Source organism: Xyrauchen texanus, chromosome 44 (assembly GCF_025860055.1).
Source record: "Xyrauchen texanus isolate HMW12.3.18 chromosome 44, RBS_HiC_50CHRs, whole genome shotgun sequence".
NCBI lineage: Eukaryota > Metazoa > Chordata > Actinopteri > Cypriniformes > Catostomidae > Xyrauchen > Xyrauchen texanus.
In genome coordinates this window covers 8669583-8688388 of record NC_068319.1, presented here as the reverse complement: position 1 = coordinate 8688388, position 18806 = coordinate 8669583, and the positions used below count along the sequence as shown (strand labels likewise).

At 37.3% G+C, this 18806-nt stretch overlaps 1 protein-coding gene across 4 annotated transcripts in view; it reads left to right on the top strand.

The window, feature by feature from the left end:
• The window catches only part of msi2a (musashi RNA-binding protein 2a), a 237436-nt gene that overhangs the window by 60029 nt on the left and 158601 nt on the right, over positions 1-18806 (top strand). The gene's annotated exons all lie outside the window — the stretch shown is intronic.

Below are 18806 nucleotides of genomic sequence, written 5' to 3'. Positions count from 1 at the left end.
GTCTCGAGACACCCGCATTCTTTTCTGTTTGTTTGTGGTGCTTCTAGTTTTTCTTTTTTTTTGCCCAAGAATGCATTTAATCTGGCCCATAAGGCAGCATCCATACTGAAATGGCACCTTTATAAGTGACTATACAATGCTCTTTATAGACAGAAATACGTGCAAAAACTCATGATAAAGTTTGATGTTAGCATGTTGTTAAGCTAATTTTGTGAGACTCTAATTACTCAACACACTAAATAACACAAATATTAGGGAAAATAGTCAATTTTAATTAGATCTTTTATCAGTACTTTTTATTATTCAGACTCTCTTTTTAGTTTCTCAACTCGCCATCCCGGAAGGTACATGCAAAGCACCCACAGAATTTGGCCAAAACACCTTCTATTTGTTGCCTTTGGAACCACCGTCACATCAGGAGCACACCTCTGATAAGGGAAAGCAGCTCAGTTGGATTTGGAACAAAGCTTATGTCTAGCTCTATTTAAAATTCAGAATGACAATTTTTACAGCTAGAATGCCTTTTAAAGAGGGTGATATTTTGGTCTATGTGTGGAGAATGAGTGTGCAGAGAAAGTTTATCTTCCTATAGATACAGCCCTGAGCGCAACAGTTTTTGTTTATTTCCCATCTGTTATATCGGTACTCATTGCTAATGACTTGTCAATTATGTGTATGACTCAGTAAATGTGTTAAGTAAATCTCTTCACTCTTGTCCTGATGATGTTTCCCCTGATGACATCATCACTCATGCGCTGTGTCACCACAATGCCTCCACCTATAGGCAGAGAGTGCTTTGATTGACAGTTCAGGGGCTTGACTGTTTTTTGGGTTTAGTCCTGTGACAGCAAAGGCAGGTGGATTTCCAAACTGCTGCTGCTGATGGAGATCCTCAGTGTCACCCTGCATGCAGAACACAGTCAGCTCAGGAGAACTGCTCTGTTTTATAAAGTTGGAAGTGTGATTAATTGTGGCACTGGGCAGGTTAGGTCAGGGCAATGACGACTTTCCCTGCGGTTTGTGTTTTTGTTATTTTTAACAAACACAGGGCATTCTTTAGGTGAGAAGAGAGAGAGAGAAGGTTAATGCTAAATAAAAAATTTTTATGTGAGTCTAATTCAGAGCTAAATTGCCCTGTTTTTGGGAAAAACGTCTGTGTATGTGCGTGTGGCTGGTTAGCTGGATCATCTTCAGACAGATACCAGAGTGTGTTAGCTGCAGATTTAAGCTCTGCAAGCCCCTCAGACACATCACATTGTGTGTTTACAGATCGACTTGACCTTTCATCAACAGAGTAGAATTTGATGCTCTGTCCTGAATACATATTTTTAAATGAATGATGAATTGGATTTTTGGAGTCCGTTTACAGGTTAAAGCACAGAATACATTTTTTTTTTCTGAATTGAAGATCCCCTGCAAAAGATTAGTCACAGTTGTTTCACAACGGGTGCTGTAATGTGCTTAGTAAGGATGAACATTTAAAACATCAACACAGTGATCTCAGAACACTCTGACTGTAAGGAATATGAGTTGAAAATGTTAGCCAACAGTCCTGACACTCGCCCGTGCTGCTGATGTTTATCGGTGGCATTTAAACAGGAAGTGTAAATGGGTGCCCACAGCAGGGGAACTGTGCTCTAGTTCATTTGGACACCGCAGGAGCTGCCAGTCACTCTTGCTCTATGGACCTAAAGCAATTCATTACGTTAATATGTAATAAACATTTTCATCAATAAGTCATTAAGATTACATCATGCTTCACAGATTTGTTGTTCATTTACATTTAAATATGAGTGAATCATAGTTTATGAGTGTATGATTTCTTACTATTTAAATGTACATGAAAAAGTTGATTTAACCAAAGTGTGATTACTTAAAGTCTGAATATCCATCCATCCATCCATCCATCCATCGTCAACCGCTTATCCTGTGTACAGGGTCGCGGGGAAGTCTGAATATATGATGTATTATTTAGGTATTCATAATGCCTTTTATAACACATTGTAATGCATTACATTTTTTTTTAAGTAATTTTAACCACAATTCGAATGCATTATAATACTTTTCCTTTCATGGTTTCACCTTTTATACATTTATTATGCATTATAACTTATTTATAGATAGATTAGATTTTAATCATGTCTTTTAATGCATTAGCCTATACATTTTAAACATAGCTATATATATAGCCAATTATTGTAATTCATACAACTGAGAACATACAACTTGATTATAAGCCATTATGAATGCTATATATAGCATTATCAATTATTCCCTTAATGCACTTAATATACTGGCAGGTGAAGTGCAACAGTAAAAGGTATTATAGTGTTATCAGTCTTTCTTATGTTTTTTTTTTTTTGCTCTTAGCAAAGACAAAGGACATAAATGTCTTCTTGGACTTTCTCCTGGTCATGTAGGTTGTATTTACCACATGCCCAGTCAGTGTAGCTGTTGATTAAAGACCGTTTCTGAGTCCATAGCTCCTGCAGAGGTGCGGAGAGCAGCTGGTGAAATGCTGGACGTGTAGCTGTGCCGGAGTCAGGTGGAGAGGGGGCGGAGAAATTAACTGACCTCCAGCTCTCGTTTATTAATAACAGCTGTCAGCTGAAATCCCTCCGAGAGCAAAGCCCAAGAACAGCAGGCTGCAGGCAGCATGGATGCAGCTCACTTAGCTGGCGTCCGCTCTGCTGCCTGCACGCTGGAGGTCTTTAGAGAGAAACGACATGCGTGAGCGGGGACACAAGGCCTTGATCTCAATTTTCTTTCTTGCTGTGTCCTGCTTTTTCTATCTCCTCTCCCTTCTTTCAGGTGCAGCCGAATGTGTTTAGTTCCTGTTTAAAGATAACGTGAAACAGCATCTGCTTTGAGTCTTTTTTTGCAGTGTGGATCACTCTCAATAAATTGACAGTGCACTGTTGATGGAAAATATGAATGTAATTTGAAAAATGTACAAATGAAAAATGTAAACATATTTGTATAGTCTACAGTTTACTTGAAGTTATATGCTTAAACAAACAAATTAAAACAGTCTTTTATACAGTATACTACTATACAGAGAGCAGGTCTAAAGGGTTAACAGCAATGCCCATATCACAGCTGAGTGTGCTGCCAAATGTTAACAACGCCACGTGTGGTTGGTAAATTCAGAACTTACCTCAATCTTTTATTTATAAATGGATGACACAAGATTGATTGTGGAGAAACGAAGTGTTCATGACCATCAACTTGCATATTATAAGGATTAATTAATAAAGGAAAAAGCATAGGATGTAGTTGCTTTGGCTGTAGGTGGCTGTAGGTGATGGTGAGTCACATCTTTTGAAGGGCTTCCTTATTCTTATGGATAAAGTATTCTACAGTTTTGGCTGATGTTTGAACAAAGACATATCACTATTAAATTGTTGTTTACACATATTTTTGACTATAAAGGATTGATCCAAACTGAGTGATCGTGTCCTGTGTTGTACAAACATTCAAAGGCTTGTCACCCTCCCCTTCAGGTGCAAAACTAGTTTCTCCACTGAATTATGATGTTTCTAAGGATCAGATCTTATTGTGTTCACTACCACTAAATGAAATAATTCTTGAAGACTGCATTACCAGTAGGTAACATCAACATCATGTAAATAAGATTTTATGATGATTCATTTTGTAACACTTATTAATCTTGTACCACCGATAAACATTTTATAATTTAGAATCATTAATAAAAAAAATACTCAACGTAGGTACGTAAAAATCACTTTATTTTTCTGTATAGAGCTGCTGCTGTGACAACACAACAACACGTTATCTGTAAAAACACTTCCACTGTGAAGGCACTTACAGGTCTGAAGCTGTAGTTACAATGTAGTTTAAGCTGAAGCTTTGCTCTAGCCTTGATCACATTTATTAAGAAAGTAAATATGGAACTTTGACCTGATAGACTAAAAGTTACTGTATCTTTGATCACGTCAAAACTGTTTGCCTGAGCCTCCCTGTGTACTGTGATTCCAGATGAAGATGTTTATAACACAATTTTGTGTAATTTTACGATGGACGTCCCCTCTCCCTTCATTATTCGGTCGGTGTCAGAAAACAAGTGGAAATCTAAAGACGATATGTTCTGCTCTCTCTGTCAGTGTTGGGGTCTAGAAACCCTCTGAGTACTGACAAACTGTCAGCCAACACAGATGAAACATTATCACAGTGTACTCTGTTAATGTTCCTGTCCTCAGCCGAGAATGACAAAGAAAAAAAAAAGAGTTTGCTGGGTGTTTTATTAAAAAGAAAACGTTTTTTTTTAGGTTTACTCTAGGCCTGCGGTGGCTGCAGCGTGGAGGCGCTGGGTAGATCTTACGAACTTTGATGTCTGCTTTCTGTTTCCTCCTAAACAAAGGAGCGTATTGAAGTTTATGTAAATAAACTCAGGATCCTGTTTTATTGAAGGCCTGAACTGCTCTGATGTGCACAGCGAAGGAGAGAAAGTGAGAGAGAGGAAGACCCAGAGGAAGTGATCCCCTCTTCTTTTGTCTCTCCTCTTATTTATTTTAGACTTTGATTTTACGGTTTAAAACTCTTCCTGGTTTTCTCAGGAAAATTATATATACAAACTCTTCATGAAAAGGCCTTGAAACATGAATAAATAAATCACATTTCCTTGTCTGCCAAACCACCTTCAACATTGATCAATATGTTGATTTTGAGATTGGCACCCAGTACTGTAAGAAATTCAGGGAAGTTTGGCCTCAGAGATGTTTACTGTATTCTGTTTGTCTTAATAGCTATATCAAACATCATGATTTCTTGTCGGTGAGTATTTGGAGTTTGTTTATGTCTGGCTCTAGTAAGTCCAGATAAGCCTGGCAGGAAACAGACTTTTTGCTAATGGTTGTTTACCTCCACAAGTGTGGATATTGTCTGTGTGTATGTCTACTCTAAACATTCCTAAACACAGCCAGGGTTGGGTGTGATTTTGTGTGTGTTTTAGTTACTGGGAGGCCAAGACTGTGTGAAGGCGGAAGAATATATGGTCTCTGTTGCCTGTAAACATGCATGTTCTTCTGTTCATTGAGAGTACGTTGGGGTCCAGGGTGCCGCAAAATTTGACATGATTACAGTTTCATTCTTCTTTTTAAAGACCTTTATAGTGGGTGGAAAAAAGATCTTTTAGATTTTTTAAATAAAATATTTTTACAAACACTGTGTTGTCTTTGATATCACACTTACTATTGTCTCGCCCAGTCTAAATGGGTCTTTATACATGACAATATAAAGCTGCCCTTATTATCAGGAAGGGGGTCCCATGCAAGGGGATTATCATATCTGGGGGTTTTGGCATCAGAAAGTTTGAAAACCCCTAATTTAGCTGACAATTTTATCCTAAGTGACCTACTGTATTTTTAAAAGGACATTCCTTATGTAGTTCCTGGGGTTAAGCATCGTGCTCAAGGGCGCAGTGGTGATAATTCATTCTGTCCCTTGCAAGGTTTGAACTTAAAACCATTTGGCCAAAGATCACCCTTCTTTAATCACCAAATTTAATCACAAAATGTATCTTTTTAATCAATTAAGTCCCTCCGCTTAATAAATATATCTTTGTCTAAATTACCTAAAAGTTAAATGAGCTCAGTGTCTATAACAAACTGGAGTGAATGTATGAATGTAAAATAAAACATCTGTCTTGAGAAGATCTGTGCATACTTCACATAACTTGACAGCTAATCTGAAGAGATGTTTTCCATCTCTCTCAGAGATAAAAAAAAGTGAGACCTCTTTCTTCAGAACTCTAAAACTCTGGCTTGGAAAATGTTTCTGAAAGTTTTCCTGCTGTGCTGGAGTCTGGCAATCAGCACGCTATGTGTGGCGAATAAGCTGTGCCTATTTTAGTCCGATTTGCAGGCTACGAAGAATCCAGTGATTGGTGTTAATGCAGCAAAGAAAAAAATGTCATAGGTTTTTAAGTCATACAGTTCTCTTGTAAGTGCAGGCACATATTTCGAAAGCTAAAACCCCTCAATTATTCAACCTTGAGCTATCAGTTTGGTCCTCACATACCTGCTGCAGTTTTTAACATTGTAATGGACACTATAGTAGCAGAGTAGTTGCGTGTGGCCAGAGACATTTTGAGAGCATGGCTCAAATCTAGTTGAACCGGGCCTTATCGCACTTTTTAAAACATTCTTTCACTTTTCATTTTAGTCCTCATGTCTCAGATGCAACAATTAGGTCAGGCAACTTTTATCATCATTACAAGTAAAATCAAAGTCATTCCACTTCTTGGCAAACCTTTACACGTATCTGTCTGTGTGATTGTTTTTGTGTTTACTGTCCCTTTCAAAGCCTCTGTTGGCTGCTGACTGGAATTAACTTCCACATTTGATTTTTCTGGTCTTTTCTGTGTGAATGTAAAGGTGTGTTTACACTAGCTATGTTTCCATCCAAGTTATAAATGTAATTTATGCGAAAAGCAATTAAATTGCAAAAAAACAAAAAAAAAACAATTGTGAATAAAGCCGCGTTTACACCTCATATGACAAAAAAATACAAAAATCATTACTTCCGGAAATTGAAGGCACTGTTACTCTTAAATAATACGAAAATAATTGCAGTTTAGTGCACGCAGACAATACACTTTAGAAGAACTTGTCTCATGTCTGGGAGCGACAGCACATCACTCCGTTCTGGGAGCACTGTGTGTGTGCGTTCCTCCCTTATGACTTTACCATGTTGATCTACAATATATTTGTCTAAAGTGTCAATTAACTCTATGCAGGATTTAGGTTTTTTAGACATCATTATTTCAGAATGACCAGAGCAACATTTCAGATGTGATGATTGATTGATCCACTGGTTATTCCAGTTGTGAATTTAGTTATTCAGTCACATAAATTATTTGATGCACATCTTGTTTTCCTTATAAATTAAATTGTAGTTTATTCTGTAAATCTTTTTCCATCATAGATTATGCACATTTGTTCTTATCAAATGAAAAATGTATCCACCTCAAGCAAGCGTTTACGTTTTTATGCGATATCCCAAAATGTGCATAACAATACGTGGATGGAAACCCAGCCACTGACAGTGATTAAATTGCAGGACGTCCACATAATTTCCTGTTCTCCACTAGGGCTGTCAATTGGGCAGAGAAACTGAATTGTAATTTTTTCCTTAATTTTCAAAATTCAATTTAAATTCAAATTTTAAAGTCAGCTGATTTTTTTTTAAATGACGTTATTTCCTTAGTCCACAAGATAGCACATTGAATACATATAACCATACAACACCGTGCTATGTTATTGCAAAGAACATTTCTGGCTGTTAAAAAAAACCTTCCATTTTAAACTAAAGTGCATAAAATAAAAATAAAAGTTTTAGTCGGATCATATTTTCAAATTTTAAGTCAAAAGTAAAACAAGGGGGGAAACACTTCAATAGGTGTTAACATGGTGTTACACTTACACTGGTGTCACAGTATATATTACCTCAGACTTCTTACTAACTGCGATTTATAGCAGTTTACAATTAGTGTTTCTGTGTGTATGCACTTGACGAACTTCTGTGTTTTGCTTTTGTTTTTGTTTATTCAGTGTCTTGTGCTGGAGCACTTTTTTAGATGCTGTGTCAAGTTAAAAAACTTTAAAATGCGTCTCGAGAAACCTGGTTTCTGTTAAACTGTATTTTGTTGTGCTTCATCTAGCCTTTTTAAGCACAAGAATGCAATCGGTCTGAAGTCATCACCAGGACTTGGCACACATCCAAAATTTGAATGCGCAGTTGTAGCATTCGAATGTGCGTATTTTTCTTAAATACAACGAATATTAAAATTTTTATTTGAGAGCCATACTCTCCACTATACCTGTCAGTTTCAGTGGCAGACATGCAATTAAAGAGAGAAAGTAAGACCGGACAATCTCCTAACTGCCATCATCTCAGAAATTCGACATGGAGTTTTCAGCTGTTGTAAAAACAATTGAAGTATCAAAATGGAAGCGGAGCAATTTCTACTGTAAACCTGATTTACTCTGGCTACATAAGTCAAGTGTTCTTAATGATGGCATTTCAGTGATGGCTACTTTTACCCGTTTCACTTGTCCGCTAAAGTGCTGCTTCACTGCTGAGTGTTTTAAAAGGCTTATTTTCCTTTACAGAGTTAAAACATCATAATTCCTTCCTTCTAAAAAGAACATACTGTGCACACAACCGTTTTCATCTGTACTGACCTACAATTTTATGAGCCCTGGGGCGTCATTTGGCATGAACCGTGTGTTTTATCACCAATTGGACCTACAGGTTACAGAGAAGAGAATAAAGAAAGGGAAATGAAGAGGTCCTGTGGCTCTGTTGAGGTGTGAGACAGGACAGGGTTTAAGTGATGTGTCTAAACCTTTAAAAGCATAGCAGCAGAGCATGGCTGAGAAAATATGAGATCTGGGAGCAATTACGAAAGATAGAGAATGAAGAGACATAAATGGAGGAGAGATGAGGACGAGAAGCGAATGAGTCAGTGAAAAAGATAATGATGAAGAGATTTGGTTAGTCAGAGAAACTGTGTGCGTGTGTGTGTTGTAATAATTCAGTGGTCCTGACTCCCCAGAGGCTGACCAGATGCTGTGTTTTGTGCTTAGATGAGCAGCTTCTTTTTAGATCGAGAAAGCAAAGAAATACTAAATTTTTACTCAAACACACAATGGGCCTCATTCATGAAACTTTCATGAATATATATTCAGAGTAATTTGCAAGTCAAATTTACAAATGCTTCGTACTCCCCAGAATTGTTAGTAAAAACATGTGTATGTTAGTGAATTACAAAAATTTGTTAAGAGGTGGTGTGTGCACGTTCATTCACAATTATCATAATCCACACCCATGAAAAGCCATATAAGGAAGTCACCTGATCGCTAGTAAATGCTTTTTACATCTCTGCAGAACACTTCATTCATCGTTTTTATGAATGAAGTGCACTCACATCGAAATGTTTTTAATTTAGCAAGCCCAATAGTGTCTCAAAGAAAGTGGCTTGCTGTCATTGCATGTTTATGCTGTCATATGACACTGTTTGTGAATCAAACAGATCAAGATATCAATAAATATGGTTTGACATAGGTGTAAAACATTTTCATAACATGCCGGTAGAGGATGGCCACCACCATTAACCTTTGGTTAATGAGAGAATAGGCTTTTTCAATTTTTTCCCCATTGTATTGTATGTGCACCTTCCTGCGACATGTTTATTTATGGATTCAACAACAGTAGCACTGATCATACATTATCAACTGAACGCAATTTTCTGATGCCTATACTAAATTATTAAACCTAAATTATAGAGCTCATATCAAATAAAACAAACCAGTCATGTCAGATGGCATTTTTTTCTTGACACATGGTCAAGAGCAGGTGTAAATTTTGTTTGTACCAACTAACATTTAAAAAATCCGAAAACATGAATCCGAGAATTTACGTCAGAATGGCTTTACAAAGGATTTATACAAAAAATTAGTTCTGCTTGTGTTTCATGAATTTCTGAGTTGTTATTTATGTGTTGCTATGAGGTTGCTAGTGAGTTATGTGTGTTTGTTAGTAGAAGTCGACCGAAATAGGATTTTGCAGATATCAATAACTAAGTTGGGAAGACAAGCCGATAACCGATTAATTGGCCGGTAGTTTTTAAAATTGATACTGAATGAAAAAACATTTAAAATAGGGATGCACCAATACCAATTTTTCTCTTCCGATACTGGAAATCTCAGTATCGGCCAATACCGATTCCAATACCAGTGTTGATTTTTTGCATAATCAGTTTAGAATATCTTTACGTTATTATGTTGAACTAATTGGGTGTACGGGAGTGGTGGTGGCGTAGTGGGCTAAAGCACTGAGCTGGTAAGCAGAAGGTTGTCGGTTCGATCCCCACAGCCACCACCATTGTTTCCTTGAGCAAGGCACTTAACTCTAGGTTGCTCCAGGGGGATTGTCCCTGTAATAAGGAGCACTGTAAGTTGCTTTGGATAAAAGCGTCTGCCAAATACATAAATGTAAATGTACTCTTTAATATGTAAAGAAACTCAAACCTCTAACTACATATTATTTCAATATAAATGTATTGCTTATTAAGAAAAACTTTATTGTTAACTAGTACACTAGATAATGTAGAAATTAATTACTTTATAATGATATGACAACATACTGTATAATGACAGCGTGCCCTTCCCAGCCGTTCCAGCACTGTACACAGTGGGGGAAATAATCGGTGTGGATTTTTGGCAATAACCAATAGTTCCAGAGATCCATTACATTTTGATAAACCATTATTAAAACATATATTTTTAAATTGTGCAAAATAAAACCAGAGACATTTATTAAGACAGTTTAGATTTCACATTGAGTTGACTGTGCTCGTATTTGTGGTATTTTCTCCAAACACAGACTGTTCTGCTGCTTGTTTAGAATCTTTGCCATGTGATTCAGTCTGCAAGTTCTCATGATCTGATCTGGCAGATTTGGTGGGTTGGTGTCTTTGCTCATTGGCCCCTGTTAAAAGCCTGCTGTGATGAGGCTACAGGAGTCTAGTGGGGTTGCAGTGCAGGAGAAAGCTGATCTGAACCCAGAAGCCGTGAAGGTGCTCTGCAGGGCAAAGCCGCAGGATGGCAGTGCCAGCTTGGTGCCCAGTCATCTGTGAGCCTTATCATCAAGAGGGGAGAGAAGCAACTGTGCCAACTTGCTTTACACATTCCCAGCAAAACATACTCTCTCTCTGTATCTTTCTCTCTCTCTTTCTCTCTCTCTGTATCTGTCTTTTCTCCAGCTGTGGTTTATGATGACTCAACGGGAAGTGTGTGCAGAGAGAGAGAGAGAGAAAGAGAGAGAGAGAGAGAGAGATGGAGGGAGGGAAGAAAAACCTGAGAAAGCAGCAATATTACAGTGGAGGTCATTTTTGTTAAACTGTTACAATTCCCATGCTCAAATAACCTAAATTCAGCTTGAGGCTAGACATTTATAATCATGAAAAGTGTATTTCTGAATGGCTTTAAGAAATCCTTCTGGATTTTGCCAAAGCCTATGTTTCTCTTTAGAATGCATAATAAAGTCAATATTGCTGAGGTAGGTTTTTAAGTGTAAAGACTATATATATATGATTTGATATATGAAAAAAATAACCTCAGAAAGGTGACAGTGTTATTTTATTTTTCATAGAGATAAGTGGGTCTTTTACTAAAATCATTGGACTTCAGCATCCCTTTGTTGTATTATATGCTTGTGGTGTGTGTCAAATAAATGGGAAATAATTGTTTTGTGTGTGTTGTTTTTTCCTAAGTTGGAGTACCCATAACTTATCCTAATATCTTTTGGTATCCTCATATTAAAGGCTGTATATTGTTCAAAGCCAAAGATATGAGGCTCTCAAAGATGCATTGTGTGAAAAATGCTAAATTTTACATTTAATGATTAAACCAAATGTGGGGCACATGGCATAAAGCTAGTTTTTTTTCTTGTCCAACAAAACAATGGTCTGAAGTACAAATAATGTTGAAACAGAAAAGTACCTTTATTCATTCTCAAAAACAAAAATGTAAAAATCACATGTTTGAGAATAGAAAAATGCACTTTTATTTTAAAGGTGGCTCTTCAGTTACTGCAATACCTATATCTAATTTTTAGGTTTCAGGGTGGGAAATTATTATACAAGTATAATACAGAATATGTACACTCACTGAGCACTTAGGGACACCTATTAGGAACACCTGTACTCCTACTTATTAATGCGATAATCTAATCAGCCAATCATGTGGCAGCAGTGCATAAAATGATTCAGATATGGGCCAGGAGCTTCAATTAATGTTCACATCAACCATTAGAATGGGGAAAAATGTGCTCTTAGTGATTTAGACAGTGGCATGATTGTTGGTGCCAGATGGGTTGGTTTGAGTATTTCTTTAACTGCTGATCTCCTGGGATTTTCACACACTCTAGGGTTTACTCTGAATGGTGCCAGAAACAAAAAACATCCAGTGAGTGGTAGTTCTGTGGACGGAAATGTCTTTTTGATGAGAGAGGTCAACGGATAATGGCCAGACTGGTTCAAGCTGAAAGAAAGGTTACGGTAACTCCGATAACCATGCTGTACAATTGTAGTGAGCAGAACAGCATCTCAGAATGCACAACATGTTGAACCTTGAGGCAGATGGGCTACAACAGCAAAAGACCATGTTGGGAACTTTATTAGAACCATAGTGTTCCTTATGAAGTGCTCAGTGAGTGTATGCTGTAACATTAAAGGAGTAGTCTGGGTAATATCAAATTAAGCTTAATCGACAGCTTTTGTGGCACAATGTTGATTACAACAAAAATGTATTTTGACTCATCCCTCGTTTAAGGCACTTACAAAGTGGAAGTGAAAGGGGCCAATCAGTAAATATTAAAATATGCACTGTTTAAAAAGTATTGCCGAAATGTTTTAAACAATATGCACGTTAACATGATTTTAGTGTGATATAATGGCTTACTAACCTTTTCTGTGTAAAGTTATATCCAATATTACAACTTTGTTGCCATGATGACGTAACACAGTAAACACTAAAACTCTAATTTGTTTTGATCAACTTTACAGCTTAAATAACACAAGTTTTAACATAAGAATGAATGTAAGTGCTTGTATAAAATGATGCGGTTCACATTTCTGTTGATAAACTCTCGAATAATTTATAAGTGCCTCACTGAAACCTCCATCTTTCATTTTTGTTGTTGTTGTGGTAATCAACATTGTCACAAATGCTGTCGACCGAGCTTAACCAAAGTTATGTCAGTCCACCGTTGGCCATCATTGTAATGCTCCTGGGAAGCTAATTCCAGTCATGAAAGGACAGCTCCTATCTTCTTGAATGGGGAAAGACAGAATTCTCCAAAACGGTTTGTCAAGATTTAGATCAAAGAACATATTTCAAATCAGCAGTAAAATCTGACAACACTGGTATCATAAATTGTGCTTTTCCACCTCAGATTTCCTGACTTGTATAGCTCAAAACAATTTCCTGGCTTGTATAGCTAATGCGCATGCACATTCTTAAGTTAATTGACAGTGGAAGGTGGGACTTCCTTTCTACATCCGTTGTCTGTTGGGCAATACAATTTCTCCCGTTCATATAAAAAGAAGTGGCCCATCTCTGCTAAATAATCTCTGGCTTAATTTGTATAGAACCCAGAATATTCCTTTTTAAGAATTATCTTTACTGGAATTAAGGGTCGTAGCCAAACTGTTAATAAGAAAGGGGTTCCCTCAGACTTTTGGCCATGCAGTTTATATAAAGAATAAGATTGGTAGCAAAATTTTCTAAAAGATTTTATAAAAAATTATAAATACTATAAAAAAACTAAAATTAAAATAAAGTGGCTGGAGTATCTTACAAAAAATCCTTCCACATAGTGGAAACACTGATGGCTGCACTCCAATATTTCTGTAGATGCCCATTAACTTCAGTTTGGAACTTCAAAGTGTGCTTTACAATAACTTTAAAGTTTACAATTAATAATAGTTACTATGTGTGTCTGAGTGTGTTGCTGCTGATCTGGTATCAGAGACTGGTGGACGTCTAACCCTGTACCGGTAATCACTATTAGGAAAGTGAGAGCGGCTGTGGATCGCTGATAGCTACAGCCACATTCTAATCACTCCTCTTTGAAAATGAACAGAAGGCAGAAAAGCAGAGGGAGAAAGTACTCTGATTGGAAGCTGGACGAGACCTCTTTTCCACACAGGAAAGCGTCTTGACTGGAACGGATCCCTCTGGTTCAAGTGACCTTATTTGAGAGACGAAACCTAAGTCAGACAACTGTAATCAGCTGTCTACAAATACTGTCATTCACTAAATCAGGTGCCATGGAGGATAAGAGTGTGTGTGTGAGAAAGAGAGAGGGTCTCATTCTTGTCATGTCAGATGAGAGTCTGTGAGTGTGTGTGTGTGTGTGTGATCGAGAAGCTCTCAAGTGCCCATTCTCCAGCTCTCACTCTTATGCTGAAGTGATGTATAAGCTCATGATTTGGTTGTATTTTATTGAGCTTTTACTGCTAGCCGATGGGCTCTCTCCGCATGCATGAAGGCTTTCCTGCTTAAATAGAGCTTTCGCCTGGGTTTTTGAAGAGTGATTATATGTGTTATAGATCTGAGCTGGTAACCTAAGGATTGTTGGTCCAAACTCTGATCTATGAACTATCACAAACTGTCACCATTATAGTCAAGGTCTTTTGCACCAAAAACAGTCCACTTTCCAATTTAAAAATGACCTAGAATAGGTATTGATATGTACATTGGCAAGAAAAAGTATGTGAACCCTTTGGAATTACCTGCATTTATCTTAAAATCTGGTTTGATCATTTTTTAAATTTTATTTACAATGATGAACAAACTCAATCTATTTAACTAATAACACACATTTTTTTTATTGTTCTTGTACATATTGAATACATCATTCAAAAATTCACAGTATAGGTTTATAAGTATTTGAACCCCTATGCTAATGACATCAACAAAATCAAATTAGAATCAGGAATTGGCAAACCTGGTATCCAATTAATGGAATGAGATTGAGGTTTGGGTTAGAGCTACTTTGACTTATAAAAAGCACTCAAACATTTTGAGTTTGCTATTCACAAGAAGCATCTGCTGACGTGGACCATGCCTTGCAAAAAAAGAGATCTCAGACCTACGATCAGCAATTGTTGCTTTGTGTGAAGATGGAAAGGGTTACAAGGTTATCTCAAAAAGCTTATATATTCATCTGTCCACAGATAGACAAATTGCCTATAAATGGAAACAATTTAGTACAGTGGCTACTCTGTCATCTTGGCTGGACAGCCACTTCTTGGGAAAGCGTACACTTCAGAATGCTCTTGGAACTGGTTAAAATCACTGTTCATGAGTGTACTATACGGAAAACATTAAACAGTCCATGGCAGGACACCACAAAGGAAGCCACTGCTTTCCAACAAAAACATTGCTGTTGTCTGAAGTTTGCCATAGACCACCTTGACACTCCATAATGCTACTGGAAATTTTTTTTGTAGACTGATGAAACTAATGTTGAATTGTTTGTGAAGAACACGCAGTACTACGTATGATGTAAAAAGGGCACTGCATACTAACATGAAAGCATAATTCCAACGGTGAAGTACGGTGGAGGGAGCATCATGGTTTGGGACTGGTTTGCTGCTTCCTGGACCACTTGCCATCATGAAGGGAAAAATTAATTCCCAAGTTTATCAAGATATCCTACAGGCTAATGTCAGGGTGGTAGGGTTACTGCCAAAAAGAAAGTCCAACTTTTGGGAGTGGCCCAGTCTGAGCCAAGACCTTAACCCAATAGAGATGCTGTGGAATGACCTTTAATAAGCCACTGTTCTGTGCTGATGTTGCATATTGTATTCGCTAAACAAATGTCATTGGCCCTGATAGTGTGTGAAATTAAAAGTTTCTATTTAATTTTATTTTAAACTCTGAGGGCTGTGTCCTTGAGAAACACAAGTGACCCAAATGACAAATCTCTCAAAACCAATTAGAGAGAGGAGACAGTGATCTTCTAGGAAACAGAGAGGTCATTTAATCTCTGAGGGTGTCCTCTCTCATGCTGTTGCATTCTCCTTTAGCTAGTGCTCTAAAACAAAAGCAGGTGTGTGAGCAGATCGGTAGGAAAGTTATTAGTCTCTTTCGTTTCTCTGGCTCCTCCCTGGAGCCCTTTGTCAGTTTTCCTGTCTGTTCGAGGTGGGCTGGGAATACATCTTCATAACTCAGATTCCAATTTATTGAGTGACACAAGCAGATTCTGCACAAATAAAGAGAGATTGGATCATATTAGCACAAACCCTTTCCCGTATGTCATCGAGAGGAACTTGGGCAGGAATGGACTGTCATGGCAGATGCTGATACCTGAGTCCCTGTGTCCAAGTATGCATGCTTCCCTGTTACACAGTATGCAAAATGCAGTTCGTCAAATGTCAGAAAACTCAGTATTCATGACACACTAGGATAACAATACCCAGATATCATTCTTTGTATTATACTACACACCTAAATACTAACAGAATGTGCTTCATCTACAGTCAAGAAGTAAGTTCTACATTGAATTCAATAGATACCATGAAACTCCAAGAATTTGGACACAGTCACTGTCTGTGTTTGTGCAGCATGCGTTTTACTCAGAATAATGCATGTGTATAACATGCAGGCTTTTCTTTCTGTCTGTTTACCGTGCTGTCTCTCTCTCTAAGGACAGACGTGCTTCTTTTCTACAGGAGGACTGAGGTAATCGTGTTGAGTTGTCACCATAGAGAAAGCAGGAGAGAAAGTAATTGTGTTGTTGCAGTGCTTGTAGAAATCCCATCAGCCCTCTGGGCAGGCCTGTCACACAGCATAAAGAGCCGGCTAAAAACATAAGCATCTGCAGACAGGGCAGCGGCTGCGGCAGGTGGGGAAATGCCTCTTGCATAGAGCAGTGGTGTCACAGCAAGCAGATGAAATGGCTGCTGGTAGTGCAGGAACATTAGCCTGATCAGTGCTGATAAAAACATGGATGCTGGTAGATAAATATCCAGGCAGAATAAGGGGGTTAAAACTATCCTGATGGCACCAAATAGCCTGCTGTCTGCCGGGCAGATGTGCATATGTTTTATGCTCTGATTTGCGGCCACTGTAATTGATTTGCATTTGGAATGAGTGTCAAATACAAGCTTGTGGCACTCATGCAAATAGATAGGTAGATGGATAGACAGTCAACTCTCTACTTTGTGCTCCTGTGAGAAATATTAACCTCCTTGTTCACTCATGATTTGTGTGTTGGGTGGTTGATGTACATTCTATGATAGAATACCTATATTTATGAAGCATTTAATCATATTCTTTCTCTCTTTTCCTGCCTCTCACTGATCTCTATACATTTATGTCTGTACCATGACAAATATCAATTAATCACAGAAAACTCTGTGATTAATTAGTTAACATTTTTAAGTGAATCACAGCCCTTTATATTAGGGCTGTCGATTTAACGTGTTATTTCAGTGCGATTAATTTTATAAAAAATAACTCGTTAAAAACATTTACGCAATTAATCGCAATGCCCCCAGATTGTAATGAGTAAGATTCCTGAGAAATGCAAGCTTGTAGTACCACCTGTTTACTCAAGAGGGCAGTAATTGAAATTTCAGCTGTGTTGCAATGTGCAGTTTATACAGTGAAGAAAACAACCAGACAGTACAAAACAGACATTCGTTACGTTCAAAACATTTGATGGAGCGCAAATCCTAACTAAGGGATCTCAAGATGTGTTCTAAGAATTATACTATATTTAACCTGACACAGTGACCTAAACATTTTATGTTTATGACGCAATGCACCCAAGACGCTACTCAAATATGTCTGATGCTTGTTGAAATTGACAGGTCCTTAAACAAGCCCTCATAATAAATCTCGAACTGATTGACAAATTCACTTGTGAAATGGATTGCTGTGAACCGTATGACAATGATTGGATTAAGTTCAATAATAAGGTAGTAAACAATACATTGTATTCTAAAGCCGCTTTTTGTATTGTCTTATCAATGATTAACTCTTCTGCTACAAGAATGTAATGCATATTAATTATCTGAATATATTTTATTATATATATATACAGGGCTTGAATTTCGGTGCAGGAATGCGGGGATTGCGCATAATTTAAGCCATTCCCGCAAGGTTAGCTTTTGTAGTGCGAGAAATTCCCGCACAAATATATTTGCTTCATCTCAGAGCAAATGATTAAAAAATAAATTCACAGATGCGAGAAAAAAGATGTCAAACTGTATTTTATTTTCGAATTTAATACCTCAATCAGCGCTGGACCGGCATTCTCTTCCGCTGAGCCCTGGCTGTTACAAACAGATCATGTTTCATGCTGTCAATGCAGTGGTCTGCGTTGCGCTGATCTTATCCACACTATCGAGTGTAGGTGCAGCATTCTAACATTTTGAGTCATAATGAGCTGTTTGTGAAGAAATTATCCACTTCCAAATAATGTCATTTTAATCATGCAATTGAAACATTAAAAACCATTTTGCTTTTTATGGTGTGCGAGTGATAGAGCGTGGCAGCAACTAAATATGGTTTAAATATGGACCGCTGGCTGAAGCGAAAGACAAGTTCGGATGATGCAGATCACAATCCAAAGAAAAAAGTCTCCGACAACGAAAGGCCGACAAGCAGCCAAACTGAAGATCCACAAAACAATCTCACAGAGGTAAAGCAGTCAAAGGATAAATTAAAGTGACTGAAATTGAACTGAAATGCATTATAAAGACTCTGAAACTGATAGACATAAATACATATAGTTTAAACTGAGTTCTTAATATCAATTTGAAGGAGAGCATGGCGTATTTTGTATGAAGTTTAAAAAAAACAAATGCAAAGAATTGAACTGAACTGAAACACATGAACGACACTGAAATAGAGAGACATTAATATATAGCCTAGGCCTAGTTTAAACTGAGGTCTTAATGTCAATTTGAAGAAGAGCATGGTGTATTTTCTATAAAGTTTTTTTGTTGTTGTTGTTGTTATTAACTGTTTTGAGAACTGGAAATGCACAATTCATGCATACAAATCTGTATAATAAATGAAGATGATGAAATTAGCAATGCATCAAAAGTTATATATATATATATATATATATCATTTTTTGTAAAACTATGTATAATTATTTCATCATATATTGAATTATTGTTATATGAGGGGCTTTCTCAGCAAATATTTGTTTATGCGATTAAATGCGATTTAATTAATTGGGACATCATCAATTTTAATCGA